This window comes from Scatophagus argus, chromosome 9, assembly GCF_020382885.2.
Source record: "Scatophagus argus isolate fScaArg1 chromosome 9, fScaArg1.pri, whole genome shotgun sequence".
Classification (NCBI taxonomy): domain Eukaryota; kingdom Metazoa; phylum Chordata; class Actinopteri; family Scatophagidae; genus Scatophagus; species Scatophagus argus.
In genome coordinates, this window is record NC_058501.1 from 23,117,532 (window position 1) to 23,130,747 (window position 13,216).

Consider the following 13,216-nt stretch of genomic DNA (forward strand, 5'->3'; position numbering starts at 1 on the left):
TTCGAAGAGTCGTCTCATGTTAAAACTGAGACTGACACAGGAGACTGTGAAGCCGCAGATTAAAGGAGGCATTTACCAGCATTTCAACGTCTGCAAATCTTACAGTTTCTGCTGGTTTAATGCCCTGTGTTTTCTTCTGCAGAACATATGTCCAACTGTCGCCGCTTTTTAATGCTATCTAGCAGTGAGGCTGGAGATTCTGAATACTCTTTGTCCCATCTTTCCATTCCCTTGTTTCCACCATTTTGATTGAGGAACAGAAATTACATACACTGTGCATTTAAGTTGATGGCTTCCAGCACAGTGTGCTTGGCGAGAAGACTGACCTCATATTAAGCTCTAGAATTAATAAACAGAACTGCACAGCTAGCTATCCGCCAAAGCCACCCAGTGCTGACACCATTTGAACTATGTTCCTGTTAAGATAAGATGTGAAGTTTTGCCAACTCTGATAAGAAATGTGCCTGCTACAAACACTGTAATACCCCACTCTCAGGCAGCCTCTGAGGCGTGAACAACACTCCCACACTGATCCAGAACAACCACAGAAAAGACACCTTTAAAACAGCCAACTTCCATGGGATTTATTAACATTGAAACAAAAATACACTACACAACTACCAAGATACTAAGTTAAGACTACCAAAGCCACTAAGTTCAAGCATAACAACAGTAACAAATCCCAGGCTGAGAGGCCAATAAAAGCAGTCCTCGACTAAAGAAAACCCTCCACTTCAAATGCTGGCAAAGGTGCTTTTACAAACACTTCCTCCAAGGCCAGGTGCACCTCATTGAGCAATCACAATGTGTAACACCTGGTCAAAGGTAGAAGACAGGAGGAGGGAAGGGACAAACGGTGCAAAGGAGCTCATACAGCCGCAACAGACGGCTCATCAAAAGCCTTTTCAACATGAAAAACATTCTGCCTGGAATGAGAACTGCGAGGAACTGAGGCAGAGGTGTGATCCTTCTCTTGGGTTTGTAGACAAAGGTTTGGGCTACTGCTCCATATGTCACATTCAAACCCTGCAGACTGACAATTACTGAGCCCAGTGGTGGAATGTTTCATTTCAGGAGCCATACAGCAGTGACTCAGTGCTGTGAGTGCTGCACAGCAACATCACTCGTACGCCATTCAGGCTGCCTGGAGCTCTGCTGCCAACGTGATCCTGACCCTGATAAGCACCAGGGATGTTTGGATAATAACACATTTCATTTATAAAGTCTTTGATTTTTTTTTTTTTTGGATTTGTGTAAGTCAAAAAAAGCATTAAATTAAACTGAACTCTAAATTCCAGCCCTGTACATTCAGCAGCATAATTCTAAACACAGAATACATAAACTGTACACAGCAGCACCACCAACAAAAACTAATCTTGACATCAGAAAAAAAAGCTTTAAATCAATCATGTGTGCAACTCACACTAACATTTCAACACAAAGATTACATTTTTTTTACAGTTACAGTATACTTGCTTCAAGTCTTTTCCAGTAACAGGAAAAAAATAAACAAACAGATTCCAGTTACACACACCAGTGGGCTACCAAATGAATGTCATACTGCAGTGCTCCTTCCTGCAGCCAGAGGATGTAGGAAAACCTTGTTTGATTTGTTGACCACAGTGTTATGGCATTGATCAAATGCTGCATTCTGTGAAATGGTCCTCATACATCTTTCCTCAGACAAAGCTGCTGGAGTGATTGCCTGGGGTGAAAGTAAGCACCAAAGTCACCAGGGACAGTTTCACAGTGAAGTATCCCACATCAAGACAGGAACAAACTGCAGTGTCATCTGATGAGCCTGAGATGATTCAGCAGAGCTGGAACAGTGTTTCCCCGGGGGATTTTTCCCAGCAGCGGTGAGTTTTAGTTTGGGCTGCCTGAAGGTATTTAGCGCTTCAGCTGACACAGAAAGGGCTTTAGACGCATATTTGTACACAGTTGCTGATGTCACAATACATTTAATAAAAAGTTTCAAGATCCACCCAGACAGCCTCCTCCTCTCTCCTGCCCTTACACCGTGCCTCTCTCCATATGTTTCTGTCTCACTTGTACCACCTGTTATTCTCATAAAGGAGTACATGAAGGATGTACTTGATTACATGGCCTACAAACATAATAATAATTTGATTAAAAATAATTTGACGAACAAGCTAAGTGTTCAGAGACTGACAGCGATCGCATTTTTTAAAAATGCCATGCAAGTGCATCAACAACAGCCAAAAATGATATTCAAATATCAATTCTAAAATAGTCGGGGGTGGAGGGGGGGTTAATATCGTCTGAACGTGCCAATAACCAGAGCAGATTAGGTCAAACAAAAGCCTGCTTCATATCCAGATCCCACTGTCCTCTTTGATGTTGAACATAGAAATTCACTATGGCAGCTTTAGATTTACTGAACCGTTCATGCCTCTCCTCAGGCTCCAATACAACAATAATGACAGGAAAAGTCATGTTTGGAATAAATTGGTGAAGATCACTGATATCCATAATGCACAATCATTATCAGTTATGGCGAACTTATTCAGACAGAACGACCTTTGCATGAAGAGACAGAGCAGCCTCTCTGGTGGCCTGCGTTTGAGCTGCTGTGTCATCTCTGTCTTCACTGACCTTGGTTTCAGCAGGTAGGAAGTTAAGTCTTTACTGGTACCCGCTGCACTTTTGAACGACCAATCACCAATAAAATACTGCTGAAGACTGGCAGTGTCGGGGGGTGCCCGGCTGATAATCTGATAGCTTAAAGTAGTAAGTTAATTGCTTTTGGAGATTTTTGTAAAGCAGCGGTGATAATCACTTAGCAGTTCTGTGCTGCTGTTGAATGCATCTAGGGGGAACACTGTGGGCTGAGTAATATTTGCCAATAAAGCACAATTTTGTGTGCTGAGGGGACCATTGTGACAAAAGATAAAGCAACGAGTATCGCTCTGCTCTACAGGGCACAGCGTTGTGCCTTACAGCCCCAGCCAGTAAGGGTACAACTTCAAAGAGCAAGTCTCGCGAAGGTATTTCACGTAGTTAAGCCCCACCTGTCGATGCATGTTTTCAGATGTTTGCCAGCTTTACCTGACCCGTGTCGATTATCCATTTCAAACTGCAACAAAAGAAATGACCTGACAAATCTCAGCTTATCAACTTTATGAATATTTGGTCCCCTAAGCTGAGATCTCATTAACAAACACAAACAAACACAACAAAACACTCCCTCTGCAAGCCTCATCAAAGCAATCCAATCTCTGAGTAAGTGACTTGTAATCCATCCTAAAGAATCTTTAGAGAAGCATAAGGTGGGTAATGGCTTTATGAGATCAGCTACAGGAGTCTTCAGAAGCACGAATCACAGATCCTGGCACGCAAGCAGGGAAAATAATTGCAGAAATTTCTCAACATCTGTGACGAAAAGCCACATGGCAGGCTAAACATTTAGTCCAGAAAACCATCAGCATCTACTGTGATACAGCATGCATGCAGAGCGAGCCGTGATGGACGTTAATTCTCTCTCCCGCTGACTGCAATATGTACAGTACACATGCTACGGCAACTAATGTCGATCTTTCTCTTTGCCAGACTCTCTCACACACACTTACTGCCTCAAGTGCAGTTTACACACACACACACACACGCACACACAGACAAAATTCTGATCCTACTTTGGGAGGTAAACAAATCTTTCATGGCATCTTACAGACATAAGTTGAAAATTTCAACTATTGTCTCGCTGAAAAACAAAACTAAATGCCTTGGTGTAAACTCTGCTCAGTGCTAAAATGCCACTGGCCCTTCCTGGCTTTTGTTGCTGTATTCTCAATAGTCTCTCTGTCTGCAGTTTAACTTCATTCTTACTAGATTTAGGACTGCACTTCCATAGAGCTGGGGGCCTCAGACGAGTTTAAAACAAGTCTTAAGGTGCCTTCAGACACTGAGCGGTTGCCACTGCTGCAGCAGCCACCCGGTGATGTTGATGTTCTGTACTTTGAAAAGCGTCAGCAGGGCACAAAACTGCCACTGCTCCCCCTGACTTTCTTCAATAATGCTCACAAACCTGCACCACCCGCTTACTCTAATTCTATCATTCAGCTAAATACATAAAGTGAGATCCTTAAAGACTGTTGACAATATGACATGAGTAATATCAACACAATTAAGGATGTTGATGTGATCATCAAACTTTAAAACTTGTGCAGCTCCAAAGCAGTTTCTCTTCATTAATATGTTTGCTCTTTGCTGAAGTGGTGTATAATTCAGAGAACTCAGATGTTAGTGGAAATAAAGAGCCATGCATGCTCACGAGAGGAGAAGCAAACGCTCACTGTTAACATCTGCAAGAATACGTGCTACTTCTATATATTTAAGCAATGTTTGTCACAGGTAGGATTCCTCATGAAATGATAAGTCATAAAATGTAAACTATTTTTTTTTATGGCAGAGCGCTGACGATGAACTGAGACGTCCCACAGCCTGAGGAGAGGAACTGCGCTGTAGTCTGATGGTACAGCAGCAGAAGGCAGCAGAACATAACACTGTATGGTTGCCCTGTTGCTGAGCGGTTTCCTGCTGTCAGCCTATTATTATAAAGGCCTAATGCTGCAAGGGAATGCTAATAACTTTAGGTCAACATTACAGAGAAACCAAAACAGTTAGCTGTAAGCGACATGTAGCTCAGCTGTAAAATAAAGTTTACTTACATAGATAATTACCTCATCGCGGCGCATCCTGCAGACAGGATATAAAACTGGATGTAAAATGTCTTTGGTTGACTTGCTTCCCAAACAAATGCACATGCGAGCCAGATCCTTACAGGAGGTGGTGCTGCTCACACTGCATTTGTCGCCATGAGAATCAACAAACATCAAAGTCCCACGTAGCTGCTGAGTAAAAGAGCACGTCTTTCAAGTTCCACATCTACTGTGTGTGTGTGTGTGTGTGTGTGAGTCCAGATTTCTGACACACACAATAACATACTGCACTTTATACACATATTCTGTACATTATGTAGTCTCCAAGGCCAAAGTAAGATAACAAAGGTTCCATCATCAGCTGCTGTTTTCTCTGGCTTAGCAAAGCTCTAATAGAAGTCCACAGATTATTAATTAAACAACAGATTTTACAGGCTGTGTAACGCCCACACTGTCGAGTGGACAGACCTTCACGTGTTAAATCTACGGTGTTCCCCTCTAATATCGGGAAAATGTTAAGGTCAGGGAGTTTTTTCTCCACAAAATGTGTAGAAAGCGGCTATGAGCAATGACAGATATCATCTCAACTTTCATCTTTCACCCACATGTTTTCAAGAGTTTTACATATTAATGCCGGAGAGCGTGGTAGCTGTTTCACGCACACACAGTAGACCGAAGCTCTGTCTCCAAAGCATCGAAATAAATAAATAAAAGCTTGCATAAAATCACTTGAATTCTGAATGAGATATTGATGGACTCTATTAACCCAAAATAGAACCCACAGTGAAAATGAAGGGGCTACTTATGGTTGTGAAAATGTGCAAAACGCTCTGGATGCAGCAGAGAAAATGAATTAAAATAATAAATCGTCTGAAAAACATCTGACCAGCTTTCAAAATGGAAGTAGAGTTCAGAGTTTTAGATTTGGCACACGTTATGTAATTGAGTTTAAGGACAAAGACGGAATGCAAATTGATTCCTCGTATACCGAGAGGAACGACGCTGACATTAGCACATGCCGTGTACATTTTACAGCCTTAGCATTTTGTACGTGGAACCAGACCTTCAGAGGCGAGAAATCCATAAAATGAAGGGTTTACTCTGTCCAACTGACCACTCCCAGTCGACCTCATCAAGTGGTCACCAGCCAAAGCCAATTAGTCTGATGACACACAGGGACACCATCCATTAGCATCACAGGGTTTTCTCGGTGAAAAATGCTGCTGTTTTATTTAGGTTACCATTGATTAATTGTAGTCTTTGACTTAGGCCTGACTTTCACCCTCCACTGTGGGACACAGCAATTAAATTAGTTGATGAACTCCTTGATTAATATGCCAAAATGTGTATTAAAGCGATCTGAAGACATTTACTTAAAACTGTTTTTTTGTAATCCAACCACGTTAATTTGTATGAACATGAGACAGGCCAGGCTAACCCCGTTAGGCCATGAATTCCTAATGAGGCCGGCCCTTTCCACCACTGCGACAAAGAAGGTGCCAAGAAATAATCTGCAATGGAATAACTGACAAATATGTTATGACACTAAAAATCTTTTTTGATGGTTATGGGCATCGACTCATATAAAGATGGACAGTGCGTCTCCACTCCCTCCCACTGTATACAAATGAAGTTATCTTCTGATTACATCATTTGGAGCCAGCGTCTGTCAATCTGTTCCCTCCCATACACCTGTCTGAGCCACTCAGGAGCAGCCCTCAGCTGTCAGTCATGATGTTTCACCCCATTTTTATAGCATACTGCAGACTTACGTGTGGTCATTTAAAGGCTGTTGACACAATGATTATACGTCTCCTTAGTTGTCTCAAAAAATAGAGCTTTGCAAACAAGAAGAAGTCATCAAAAGTCATCAAGCCATTGAGAGGAATTGCGATGATGTGCAGATTAAAAAGTGTTACTGACTGAACATATGGCACATGTGCTTGTTTACGTCTGTGTGCAATTTTAAGTGTGTTGATATGCACATGTAGATGTCAGGAGGACAACGTTTGACAGATTTAATATGAGAGATGAGCTTCGGCAAAAAAAAAAACAAAAAAAACCAAACCTTGATGTTGTTTAACCTGCAAAATCACTGCTTTTTCTCAGCATTAAAAACACAAGACGTCTCTCAAAAAGGGGAAATGGATTAAGTGTTTGCACACATGCAACATCTCTTGCAATTAATTTGATTAGATTTAAAGATGTTTTAACGTTTTTATTCTGGTGTGGCAGTTGTTGTTGGATATGCAAATAAGATTTTCTGACACTCCAAAACTGCTTCATGTGGGCGTAAAATAAACCTACATCAAGTGCCGTCAAGCACACTGTGTCAGACAATCACAAAGCACATCCAATCAATTTCAACAGTTACCTGACTTCCAGAATCACAGCCAGCAAACTGTTTCGTTTTTCCCATTTCACCAGTCAAATGATTTGCCAAAGCTTGACATACATTTTCAACTTTGTTAGCCTCACAAGTAATTCTAATCATATCAAACTAGCTTTTTGAGCTATCACAAGGTGCTTTCATAAGCGATGGGGTGGAAAAAGTGCTTATGTAATCAGCATATTTAGAAATGTGCTGCTGTACATGAGAGTGCAAAGGCTCATAAAGCTGCAAAGTTGTTCATATCTTGTTGTAAGCTGTAGCTGCTCTTCAAGTTCCAACACTAGAATTAGAACTAATGTGACTGTTTCCCCCCATTTTTATCAAACTTGACACGTGGGTCCTTTTTGATGCACATTTTTCTTCAATCTCATGTTGGCTCCCTGGACATATTTTGATAAAAACTTCATTTTGAAAATAAACGAACTTGTTTGTGTCCCAAACAAAACCGTGCGTGAATAATCACAGCGAATATGGGTCAGTGTCATTATCAGAAGCGACCAAAAAGGGGCCGAAGCAGAACGAGGTCAGATAGGGATGCTTTTTTAGTGGCCACTCTGCCAAGCCAACTGCAAATGCAAGAGGAAAAAAAAAACTCGACCCACATGCCAAATCTCTGCCTTCACGCCACGCCGACATGCACGGCATCTTCCTGCCTGCTGATCGGAAAGCTTCAGCACAGTCAGGATCGCACCTATTGGGAATTACATACAAAACACAGCGATGACCGCGGAGCAGAGGTCACACACCGATGTGTGCTAAAGGTCTGCACAAGAACCTTTCAGCTACCTGGGATCTGGGAAACACTGTTTACAGGATCCTGCCCGCAGGAAGTGCACTCTGTTTATTGCACTTGATTATGGAGATTTTCATTTCTGGCTTGTGCTCACTTTGCTGTAAACAACTTGTGCTTCCAAGGTATGACAAAAAGTCTTGGCACGCTGCAGTTCACTTCACAAGAGAAAAATAAAACTGGCATCACGCTTGTGTCTGTAACATAACTGGCAAAATCTGACATCAATAAAGAGTCACGATTTTGACTTCTGCCTAATGAAACTTAATGCAATTAGACTTGAGGAGTTTATACTTTAAATACAACAGGACTGTTTGTGTGGCATCAGAAAGTTAACACACAACGCTTTAGATTTATATAAATAAAGAAACTGTTTAAATCCTATTTAAATATTCATATGAATTATTATCTACATGAAAGGGAAAACAGGACAAAGAGAAGAAGCGATGATTTATGTAATTCAACTTCACACCAAAGACGATTTAATATCGACACCTGGTGATTTACAAGATCACCTACATGACCTCTCAGGGAGAAATATTAAACGTTTATTCGGGAGCTTAAACAATACTGATAATGGATAGATGTGGAGGCCTGAAAGGTTCTGACCCCTTTTTGCGATAACAAATTGTACTCATTTCATATATATATCGAGCACTTCAGTTATTCATACAGTTTTGAGTCACACTCTCACATTACATTAAGTGCAGCAGAGAGGAACAATCTCTAGTAGTTACACCAGTCTTACTGCTGCAGCCCTGATGTGGGAGACGCCTGTAGGATAGACGGCCATTTTTCTCTCACTGCTGCCATAGCAACAAACTCAAAAAAAAAAAAGAAAGAAAAAAAAAGCAGCCTGACCTGATGTTAATATGATTTGACAGGCAAGAATGTGCATGTGTGTGTGTGTGTGGGTGTGTGTTTTATTGAGAGTATATACTTTTCTTGTGCGTGCATGTTCTCAGCTACAGTCTGTGTGTATCCGTGTGCATGCGTGTCGGCGTTTTGTATGTAAAGCTCATTAACTCCTCAATGTGCTGTTGCTATGCTTCTTAGCTGAGACTTGTGCAAAAATGAGAGGACAGCCCTTAGTCCCCGCGTTCACCCACAAGGTTGTATGGTTTGTTCATGTGTGACACTTAAATTAATCTCTGCTTTTGAGGAAAAAGCTCATCACTGCAATTTAGGACATTTTCGTATTTTTAAATTGAAGGAATTTTATCCAGCCTGAAAGCACAACATGACCTGAATTCACTGGTGGGGGGTTGACAGGACTATTGGTCAATAATTATCCCCAGCCCACTCATGAACTGTCTCTTCTTTTTTTATTTTTTCACTTCTCATTAACCGAGGATACAACACAAGTGAGTGGCCACTGTTAAAATATACTTTAGCTTGGATCACAAAAAATAATTTAAATTCATCAGGTTATCTTTTAGCTATGGGGTTTCATTAAAACTGATGTTTGTTATCCTAAATAACCTGCTTAGAACCTACATAAATGCATGTAACTGAACTGTATGTTGGAGAGAGGCACAGCCCCTTAGCCCAAATAACCAAGACCTCTTTGGGTCAAACATGGCCCACAATCGTCCATCCAGCTCTGCATCCTGCTGTATCCCAGCCCTGTCCCCTCTCATTGTCTGATCAAGCCGCAATTTGATGAATCTGAAAGGTGATCAAGGAGATTAGAGTAACCACAGACTGTCACATCCCATTTGCCACCGAACACCAAAATAGCCTCGCAGACAGAATAAAGATCCTCTTACTGAATGTTAGCAGTGACTGCAGTCAGTTGTCAACTGCTGTAATTTAACATCCAAACTGCTTACTGCATGATCTTCCAGCTCTTTTGTTTATTCTGTGCACACAAACTTAAGATTCCACTCATTTTACTAGATACTACACGCTTGCATACTACATACTGCACAACTGCTTTACAAAATGTGACTTGGATCAAAAAAACGTCTGCAGGCCTGAGAAACAGAAATAAGGAGAAAAGTAGCTTTAAGCAGCCATAGTTTGAATTATTGTTTAGATATATCAACTAATGACATACAGACACAAAACCGTTGATTATTATTATTTCAGTGATCAATTAACTTTCTTTCTTTTATTCAGCTGGTTTCATAACTGAGGGTACTGGGTAGTCATTATTTAGCACGACTGAAATCTGCAGCGTAATAAGTTTGGAGTGTAAGTTAAGACTCTGCCGGTAGTAAGTGCAGCTTCTGATGCTCCAAAGAAGAATTAATGCAACGTATTCCAGGTGACTGCCTGGGTAATTGACCTTGACCTGTGCAGGAACCTAATTAGATCGCCAGTCTGCCCACCAGTGAGAGTGCAAAAATACAGCAAAATGAGCTTACGCCACCGACAGCCTCCAAGTGTACAGAAAATCAGCTCAAGGCAGAAAAATCCTAACAAATGCTGGCCCGTGAGTGCAGCCTCCACTGATTTCTACCTGCTCTAATCCAGTATATAAAATAACTCTGTATACATTAATCAGCTCTTATTCTACTTTAAAGCATTATTATTTTAGCCATACATCTTGTCTAGAGAATTATCTTGCAGACATGAAAATATACCTGAATACTTTATCCATCTTCCTCTGCCTTATCTATTATCTAACCCTCTTTAAAAATCCCTCTGATATTTTTTTCTACATTCAGTGTTCTCCTTTTTAAAACAGAGCATCAGACTGGATTGAAGCAGGAGTTAATCAGAGATGCCGCATAGTGCTCCAAGATGACACGCTCTCTAAGCAGGGTGGAAAACAACCATCAGCCACGGGACAAAATGTGACACAAGCCGCTGCATGCATCAACCAGTGGTTTTGGCAGGCACCCAACCACTATGTGATACGAGTTTTGACTCTTAAAATCTCAGGCCAGTCGCCTTTACATTACTAGTCAAATGATCAAAGAAATATTCCGCCTCTTGCTTATGATCTATTATTCATTGCGGTGACTACGAAAGTGCCTACCACAAATCTGCAGCTAACACCAAACCCAGCAGGCTCTTGCATGTGATCTTTGCCAGAGTCGGACAGATGTGAACAACACTGGCTGAGCTGACCAGAGTTGAATCACAGGTCAAGCTGCACAAGACAACAACAACCAAAGGCTACTGTAAACTGCCCGAGCATGGTGGATCTGTTTGGAATTATTTCACAGATTCCCTGCTGGGGTCTATCCAGTCCCTAAAGTGTCACAGCAGTGCCAGTGACAAGTGTTGGTTTAATGCCTGGAAGCATACAGAAGCCCGGCTGGATCAGATTCTTTTCTGCTGCAGCTGCCATACACAGAGTTTTCATGTGTTTTTCCCCCCTCCAGTCTCATGATGAGAAAAAAAAACGGAGGAAAGAATGAATCCTCTTGTTTTGAGAAAGAAAAACTTGTTCAAGCTCTTGTATCTGATGACACATAATCGCACAACAAAAGCCAAAGCATAAACAGTTCTATGCTGTAGCAAACTGAAAGGAGAAAACGTCTCTTTAAATGTACTATCATAAAAAAAAAAAGTATTTTCATGTTTTCAAATTAGTCCATATTTCAAATAAGCTGTCAAATTCCTCAAAACTCATAAATTTAAATCGTTCTCATCACGATTTCAGCTCATTTCATTCACTTAACAGCAAACATCACACATTTGCACAATGGGGATTCAATTTGTTCTACATATTTAGTAGAACTGAACATCATGTACAGTCACTTGGCCAATTTATTTTTATCCTTTTCTCAACGCTTGCTTCCTCTTTCTGCAGAGTAAACTGTCTGGTGAGTCCGTCTCGTGCTGGGTCAGACCATGATGAATCCCTGTTAAATTCTGTATATATGCTACTTTTCCACGCTGCAGTTTTCTTTATACAGCATCTACTGGGTGTGATGCATTCCTACCAGGAATGAGTGTGTGTTGAGTTATCCCACGTTATGATAATTATTGGATTGATTTCTCTCTGGATATTTATTTGAACCCAGACAAACAGCCTGAATGAATGATATTTATGCAATCACTGACTGTGCACAGGTCAGTACTCATTACTCATTCCTTGTAGGAATGCATCACACCCAGTAGATGCTGCATAAAGAAAACGGCAGCATGGAAAAGTAGCATATTGAACAGAATTTAACAGGGATTCATCATGGTCTGACCCAGCACGAGACGGACTCACTCCAATCTAGCTATAAGATTATTATTTATAAATTCGGAAAATCATTCAAACTATTCCCAGCCATAACTGACCAATTAAAAACAACTGAATTGCAATCCACTTCAGGGATTCTTAATATTGTGTTCAAGAGCTCAGTCATTTCTGTTTATGTTCACTGTCAGCTACTCAGTTATTTTCCATTAAATCAAACAGGATTGCAGTTATTTGCTCTCATATGCATGATCGTGCCTAATAACTCAAGTTACCTTACACTGCACTGCTGTAAATTGGTGTAATATACCATAACAGGCTCGTCAACTAAACAAAAATCGTGTGCTGTCACTGTTGCACACTGGAGAAAGAAAAGAGTGGCAGAAATCCAGAGAGCCACCACTCCAGGGGTTCACTTTTCTTTCAGGTTAAGAACAAGTTGACACCAGACATCAAATACTACAAACTCGGAATATCCTGCACTTCACCTCTGGAATATGGAGTTTTACACATTCTCTCTGAAGCCCTGCTTCTGGTTTGAAGTGCTGACTCCTGAAGTAGGCTGACGTGTCCTCGCCACTCACTGCCTCTTATCGGGGACTCACAGGCGGCTTCCTCACACAGCAGACCGGACCAGCACTTCCACTTTTAACCTGCCTCCTTAGACTAGTGCTGAGCTGTTTTCATATGCCTCACAGTGATTCAAAATGAATTAGTCCTCTCTGTGTACTACTCAACTGCGCCGGTGCTGCGAGTTACAGTGACAGGAGAGGATTCTGAGATTAGGGAGGGCAGCCTACCCGTTTGCCCCTCGGCAGGCATTAAATTTATAACAATCACGTTGACAGCACATTTTCGTCTTTGGTTAGATTGTTCGGCAGGTGGTGGTATCAAATCTCCTTACCATGATGCTTCAGTCTGCAGTGAGGCAAACTGCAGTGTGGCTTGTTAGGAGGCAGAATGTGATGCAAACTAAGTGCAAGAAACAATCACAACACACATCATTTTATGGCTCCAGAAAGACAGAAGTCACCCAAGCTTGGAAAGTAAAGTACAACAACATGAAATGACAGGCAGTTTCAACTAGCGCTTAACCGGAATGAACACCAGAGAAAGTGGGAGTACAAGCTATCATGTTTGGCCTGAACACCGAGTGATGGAAATCAAAATTTCAAAATCTCTAACCCGGTGGCATGGAAGGTTACCAAAAC

At 41.3% G+C, this 13,216-nt stretch overlaps 1 long non-coding RNA gene across 1 annotated transcript; it reads left to right on the top strand.

Moving 5' to 3' along the window:
• The first annotated feature begins 277 nt into the window (after positions 1 to 277).
• On the top strand, positions 278 to 5,489 carry LOC124064520. Its single transcript, XR_006844275.1, has 3 exons — positions 278 to 959; positions 1,684 to 1,859; positions 4,430 to 5,489. It is a non-coding gene; the product is annotated as an uncharacterized LOC124064520 (long non-coding RNA).
• Positions 5,490 to 13,216: the final 7,727 nt, after the last annotated feature.